This window comes from Trichosurus vulpecula, chromosome X (assembly GCF_011100635.1).
Source record: "Trichosurus vulpecula isolate mTriVul1 chromosome X, mTriVul1.pri, whole genome shotgun sequence".
Lineage (NCBI taxonomy): Eukaryota > Metazoa > Chordata > Mammalia > Diprotodontia > Phalangeridae > Trichosurus > Trichosurus vulpecula.
Window position 1 is genome coordinate 40,658,030 of NC_050582.1, and position 7,816 is coordinate 40,665,845.

Here is a 7,816-nt window from a genome sequence, read left to right on the forward strand (position 1 = left end):
GCCCTCCAATAAGGGAAAAGTGGCCTCGTGTAAAGCAGCCCATTCCCCTCCTGAATAGCTCTAATTGTTAGGAAGCTTTTCCTGATATGAAGACCCTCTGAACTGTACTGCCCTGCCCCCCAGCCCCCACTGCTCCTGGTCCTGCCCTCTGGGGCCAAAGAGAACAAGTCTGATCCATCTTCCATGTGAAGGCCCTTAGAATACTTGAAGATAGCAGCCCCGTTCCTCCTGAGGCTTCTTGTCTCCAGGCCATTCCCAGTTCCTTCAACAAATCCTGCTATGTCATGACTTTATTACTCTACCATGCTCGTCACTTTCCTCTGGCTGCTCTCCAGCTTATTAATGCTTCTTAAAATGTAGCATCCAGAGCTAACTACAAGATTCCCAATGATCTGACCACTAGATTGGGAGCTCCTTGAAGGGAGGTACTCTCTTTTGCCTCTTTGTATGCCCTGCATTTAGCACAGTGCCTGATACATAGGAGACACGTAGTAAATGCTTATTAACTGATTGACCAGGACAGAGGACAGTAGGACTGTGTACCCTCTTGAATCCTGAAAGCTAGCCTTCTCTTAGCAAAGCCCAAGATCATAAAAGCTTTTCTGAACAAGATTCCTATGTAAGCAAAATGAAAACACCATTGGAGTTCCCATACAAAGCATGCCATAAGACAATCTATTGCACCATAAAGTCTGTATCCAAAAGAGGGAAAAATCACTATGAGCTGGTAAGGTCAAGAAAGGTCTCACATTCCTTATTCTAATATTGTCATATTCCTTTTATTCTAAGTCAGTCAGTCAATAAACATTTATTATGCACCTACTATGTGCCAGGCAGAGTGCTAGAAGGCAGGACTTGAAAGGGGCCCAAAAGGAAGGCTAGGATTATGACTGACACAGAAAGGAGAAGGAAGGAATTCCCAGCTACAAGGAAACCATATAAGCAAAAGGACTGAGGCAGGCATAGAGGTCGTTTGTTTCAGAAAGTATAGGGGGTAGTGAGAGACCAAGTGGGAAGGGCAGAAAGTTGCAGTTTGGAACTCTGGTCTCATAGGAGCATAGATTTACTTCATACCCTCTGTATGACCTTGGGCAAGTCACGTAGCTTCAACTTCCCTATCTGTAAAATGAAGGGATTGGAGCATATGACCTCTGAGACCATTGCTAGCCTGAAAACAGTGATCTCGTGGCCTTCTGACTCCACATCCATTGTGTCAGGCTGCCTGGGTACATGAGAGTATAATATGAGATCTGGTAATACAGTGTGCTTGCTACCCTCCATTCCACTAGCCTTCCCACTTCTGTTTTCATTATCCCTTGATATACTTGACCTTCTGTTCTTCCATATGGGTTTTCTTATTATCTTGTCTGGTTCCACAAGTAGCCCATTGGTACTGAGTTAAACATGTAGGTTAATTTGAGTGGGATCATCATTTCCCCTACATTCTCATGCTTTAACCCTGAACATTGAATACCTCACTATTTATCCCCATAAAAATTGTTTCATAGTTATCTTTACAGAAATCCTGTGTGGGGCCTGATAGGCTAACTCCCAGAAATTGAATATATTTTGTTATTTTAAATGGCATTTCTCTTTCTATCTATTTTTCCCGGGTTGTAAAAGTAACATAGAAATGCTGATATTTTTGTGGGCTGATCTGGGGTCCTGCTATGTGGCATGAGTTCTTTATTATCTCACTTTGTTGATTTTCTTGGATATAAGTAACAGAGTATATCATCTGCAAACAGAAATATTTTAGCTTCTTCTTTGCTGGTATTTCTGATTCCTTTGGCTTTTTGTTTCTTGTTGCTAGAACTGGCATTTTGAGAACTATGCCAAATGATACTGGTGACAGTGGGCATCCCTGCTTTATCCAATTTTCAGGAGGAACATCTGATGTTTCTCCATCACAAAGAATGGTAACTCTTGATTTAAGACAAATACTTTTTACTATGTTAAGGGGGAAAAAATCCTCATTCTTATGCTTTTCGGTGTTCTCGACAAATGAATATTGTATTCCTTTGAAATCTCTTCTCCATCTATTCACATAATCACATGATTTTTATTGTTTTACTAATATGATTTATTAGACTAATTGTCTTCCCAATATTGAAACATCGCTGCATTCCTGGAATAAATCCAACTTGGTAATAATACATTGGGGGGTGGTGTTTATGTTGCTATGATCTGTTTTGCTAATCTTTTATTTCAGCAATTTTTACAACACTATTCATTAATGCTATAGGTCTATAGGTCTCTTTCTCTGCCCTTTACTCTTTCTAGAAGGACCATGCTTGTCTCATAGAAAGAAGGTAGGGGAGAATGAATTCTTTCCCTGTATCCTAGAACTCAACCCCTGAGTTTATACAGAATGGGTTCAATCTTAACAGGACTTCTTACAAATTTCTCTTTGGTTCATGTCCCCCAGCCAAGGTTTCCCCTCAGACACTAGAGTATGTGTCTACATTGTCACACAGAAAGGTAAAGAAGCCTTTAGCTCCCATTCAAAGACTCACAATACATCCAATAGAGGACAGGCTGGATTCCCCTCGACAGAAGAAGCAAAACACAAAGGATTTTGATCCAGAAACACTGAAAGCAACTTTGTCCTCCAGTGAGTCACCCCTCCTCCTCCTCCTCAATCTTACAAAGCCCTCCCAACTCATGATACTTCTGTAATGCTGAGGCTCCTCCCAAAAGGACAAAGAATGGCCCCTCTTTTCCAGAGGCCCACATGGTCCTCTAGAATTATACTATTATCTCTGTGGTTGAGGGTCCCCCCAAAGGGAAAATAACTAGGGATGAATGGTCAACTACCTTGTAAATCACAGTGCTAGTGGAGGGCAAGCTCCAAGCTTGCTCCTCCACATCATGGCTCTATCCTTTCCTGGTACATGGCTTCAACTCTTTGGTTCTGGAACTGAAACGGGATTACCTGAGCTTTATCCCAAACTCATCTTCCTTTCTCCAGGAAGCTTGGTTTAGGAATTCTAGCTGGAGGCATATTTTTATTCAAGTTGTCTGATGTATTGTTGCTGCTTATTGGTATCATTTCGGAGGCCAAGAGGATCTATGTGTGGTGGAGAGGGAACGAAAGGGATGGATGGGAGTAGTGACTATACTGTGTGGATAAGCAAACTTTGCCCCCATCCTACCTTGATGCCCCAGGGACCCAAGTCTTTCTCTCCATCTCTCTCTCTCTCTCTCTCTCTCTCTCTCTCTCTCTCTCTCTCTCTCTCTCTCTCTCCTCTGTCTTTTTCAGGATCTGCTCTCTTTCAAAAGCCAAGTTCAAGGGTATGGCCCAGATTTAGATCATCCATGGCTCAATCAATCCAAAGCACATAGATTATCTAGAGGGTATCCAAAGATGGTGAAGGGCCTTGAGTCCATGTTGTAGGAGGATCAGTTGAAGGAACTGAGAATATTTAGCCTGAAAAGAGGGAATAATGGGGGTGGAATGAGAGAGCAGGAGAAGATGGGCTAGCTGTGTTAAAATATTTGGAGGGCTGCCCTTTAGAAGAAGGATTAGACTTGTTGTGCTTGGTTCCAGAGAGCAGAACCAGGAATGGGAATCAGGAAGGGAGTGGGACAAGCAGAATGGATGGCAATTACAGGGAGGTAAATTTAGACTCGTTGTAAAGAAAAATTTCTGCTCAATTTTAGCCATCCATAAGAGGAATTAGCTGTCTGAGAGGCAGTGGGCTTATCCTCATTGGAAGTCTTCAGGCAAAGACTGGATCACCAGCTATCAGGTATGTTACAGAGCAGGAGTTCTTAACCTGAGGTCTGTGAACTTTTAATATGTTGGTCACTGTATTCCAATGTAATTGGCTTCCTTTGCATTCCTATATGTTTCATGTTACACACTTAAAAACCTGATTCTGAGAAGGGGAACATAGGCTTCTCTAGATTGCCAAAGGGGTCTTGTGACACCCAAAAGACTAAGAATCCCTGGACAAGTGGTCATTTTTAAGGGGTATGGGTTGGACTAGATTGCCTCTGAGAGCTTGTTCAACTCTAAAATGCCATGACTGTGACACCTGGAATGAGAGTATTAATATTTCACTCCCTATCAAGGGGCAAAGTCTTAACTGTGGTACCTACCAATGAAGATGTATGTATCCAGTACAGGGAGACATTTGTCACCAAGACCTCAGCCTTGTCAACGTTGAATAGGCTCCTTCCTGGCCCTATCCTCATTCCTATGCCCCTAAACCAAACCTGGATTTTCTCTCCAGTGCCTGTATAGGATACCCATCTTTTCCACCTGAGCCCCAAGTCCACCTCTTAGTGTTAGGCTGAAGCATCTCTCATCAGAGTAACCTAAAGCACAACTTTGGTGGCTTCCTTAGACTCTTCCCAATACCACTTGACCAACTTTTCCCTTCCCCAGGGCCCTTTTGGTCTTCTGGGACAAATATCCCAAGCCACTATTTCCCAATGACGAGCCTTTTCTAGAAACGTGCTATGCTCCTTTTCCATACAGGTCTATAACTTGGCCTCAGTTATCCTGTCTCTTCTCCAGTTTTCTCATGTTTTTGGACTTCCAAGTTTCTCTAAAACAGATTCCTCCTTACGCTTCATGTCTCTGCTGTCAGGGAAAATAAAGAAAAGAAACAGCTCGGAAATTTTCCCTCTATATGCCTTATGTGGTCCCCTTTGCCTTTAAACATGCCCAACTTTGCCCCTGTCTTGGAAAAAAAAAACCTTTACTTGATTCTATTTCTAGTTCCACGGTGTGGTGCAGAGAATGTTGGATTTGGAATCATGGGACCTTGGTTCAAATCGTAGCTCTGTCACTAATTATCTGTGCACTCTTAGGCAAGTCTCCTTCCCTCTCTGGGCCTCAATTCCCTCCTTCGTCAAATGAGGGGGTTGGACTAGACGATATTGACAATCCCTTCCAACTTGAAATCCAGGATCCTATGATCCATTCAACATTCACCTTTCATGACTCAAATGGGGCTACAAAGACAAAAATGAAATAGTCCCTGCCCTCAAGGAGCTTATTTTCACATGCAGATCATTTAATCTTGGAAGATATCAAAATTCAAATGTAGGAAATGATGGTCTGCTATATGTATAGCATTCCTCAAATGCCTTCTCTCCATATGGAGGAAGCTAGAGAGCGGGCTTCTGGGGAGGGAGGGTCATGGTGACATGAAATTGAAGTGACTTGGAGAGACTATGGAACATGTATGGACATTCTGTAATTGGTTCCAGTCTACTAACTATATGTTGAAGAGGATGGCCCTTGATTTGGTGCAGAGGTCTTCAAAAAGGTCTGTCTTCAGCTATGTCCTCTTTATCTTATTTGGTGAATCAGTTATCTACAGAGAAAAACTGGTGAGGCCTTCTCTCCTCTGAAGCCATGTGGCCCTATGAAAGTGCCTCTGCATTTTTTCTTTTCCCTTTTAGGTGAAGGATTTTGGAGTTTCTAATCTCATGAATTCAAACAGTCAAAAGATACCCCAACATTCCAGAATCTGGACTCCAGAAACCAGTGTTCCAGGAAAACCAAGTCACTGTTGGATATATCCTTAAGGACCCCAGGCCAGCAGAAGCTGAAACAAGGACTCATCCGCTCCTTTGGCCATGAACTTGATGTGACAAATGCTACAGAAGAACTGAGCTAAATTACATGCCTACTCCCTTCGACTTGTTTACAATGTTTACACTTTGTTCTTGCGATATCTTTTAGTAAGTAAATAATCTTTTGTACAAGCCAGTTGATATCAAGAGGTTACATGGAACTATGGTACTAGTGCTTGGCACCTAAAAGTGAGGACAATAGAGCTAGTAAACCTTGAGCTGATGGCAGTGGAGAAGAGACAGTGAAACTCTTCAGGGTATCCTAGACCCCTGAGGGGAGATCTAGCAGGCTTAGTCTGAGAGTGGGATAAAGCATCCCTTACTACACTTTGAAACTTATAATAATTGGGAATGGATTAAAGACACTCAAGTCCCAAACTCTCTCAGCTGTGGGGGGGCTCTATATCACTGAGAACAATAAAAAGGACAGTGTGGCTTAGAGAAAAGAGTTTTGGGTTTCAGAATCAGGAGGATCTGAGTTGGAATCCCAGCTCTTTCACTTATAAGCTTTGTGATCTTGGATAAGTCATTTTATTTCTTTCATACTGTAGTTTCAGCTCTATAAAAAGGGGCTATAATACAGTCACTGCTTCTTTCAAGATCTATTGTGAAGACTGAGTACTGGAAAGCACTTCATAATTGCTTTATCAATTTCTCTATTACTGCAAGAAAAGGGCCTTCTAGATGAGAGACATTACAGTTTTTCAGCAGGAAAGCTGGGGGGAAGGAGCAGGATACTACCCAAGTATATTAAATCATACCCAGGAGGAAGACAGCAACATAATAAGTGTAGTATGTGCAACAAAGTCCTGTACCCAAGGTAAATTTGTTTGCCTGGGGACAGGGCACATGACACAGTCAGCCTTGGTTAGGCTCAGTAGAATGGGTATTGGGGGAGGCCTGTACTCCTGGGGTGTCTTATCCCAACCTCCATAGCAATACAACACCCAATCCTCAAACTTTCAGGGAAAGGAGGCAGCAAAATAGGAGCATGACAGTGGGAGAATATAGCCCCCTTCCCCAAAGAGCCCTCTGGGGTGGTACCACACTGGCAAAAGACCCTGAGGTGAGGGTACTATGGACCAGTGTATTGCACTGGGTAGGAAGTACATCCCTTTTGGTGTTGGCACCCAGAGACAAAGTACCAGTTACCTCACCCTAGTTACGGCTTTGCAGAGGAAGCCTTGTAGAGAAACTGACCAAATCCTAGGTCAGTAGAGATAAGCAGTGCCCTTTGAAGGGACAGAATTTGTTTGATAGAAAGGAAGTACTTTTTGCATAGTGAATAATAAATGTATACAACTTGTCACTCAAAGAGGCAATGGAGGCTGAAGATATGGTTTGTAATGAAAAGCGTCAGTCTAGGTCAGCCTCCAAACAGAAGGCCCCCTAATAGGTTTTGCTGCTTTGGCCTATCTTTGGCACCCGATCCTCTGCCCTGGCAAACAAGGGTTTTCCACCAGCGATAACGGGTTTTGGATTAACCTTCTTCCTTCATCTCCTCGGAAGCATTCCTCCCTTTGTGTTATCTACCCTGGACCCCTCACTCTTACTCATCTCACAGATCCCCCCTTTTGTCAAGTCTTCTTGTCTCTACCTTTGAAGCATCTCTTGTGTGGGTCCCCTTCTCTCCACTCACCCTGCAGCCCCCTAACTTCGACCTGTACCATGACAGGGCTTTCTAACTGGCCTACTGGCCCTAGGTCTCCTCCCACTCCTCAAGGCCTCACTAGGTCACTCCCCCACACAGTGAACTGAGCTGCATGGCCTCCTCATCGCCTCCAGTAACAAATAGAACCTTTTGTTTTTGGCATTCCAAGCTCTTCATAACCTGAGACCCTTTCCTCCACTTTCCTCCCCTTCCTAAGTTCTCTCATCTCTGGGTCTTTCCACTGGCTGTCTCTCTTCTCTAGAAAAGTTCTGCCCCTTCACCCCCACCTCTATGTTTCCCCAACTTCTTTCAAACCTCATTTCAAATCCAGAAAGTCCTTTCCAGACTCCCCAACTACTAATGCCTTCTCCTCTTAGACTGCCTCCCATCTACTTTCCATATAGCTAGTACAGAAACTAGTTTTTTTTACAGTGAATTCAAATAGAAGCTCCTTGAGGGCAGGGCCTGTGCTTTTGCATCCAGAGCTTAGCACAGTGAATGAATGACACATCGGAAATACTTAACAAATGCTGGTTGGCTTGAAGGAGAGGAGGCTGAGATGCAATTAAGAGA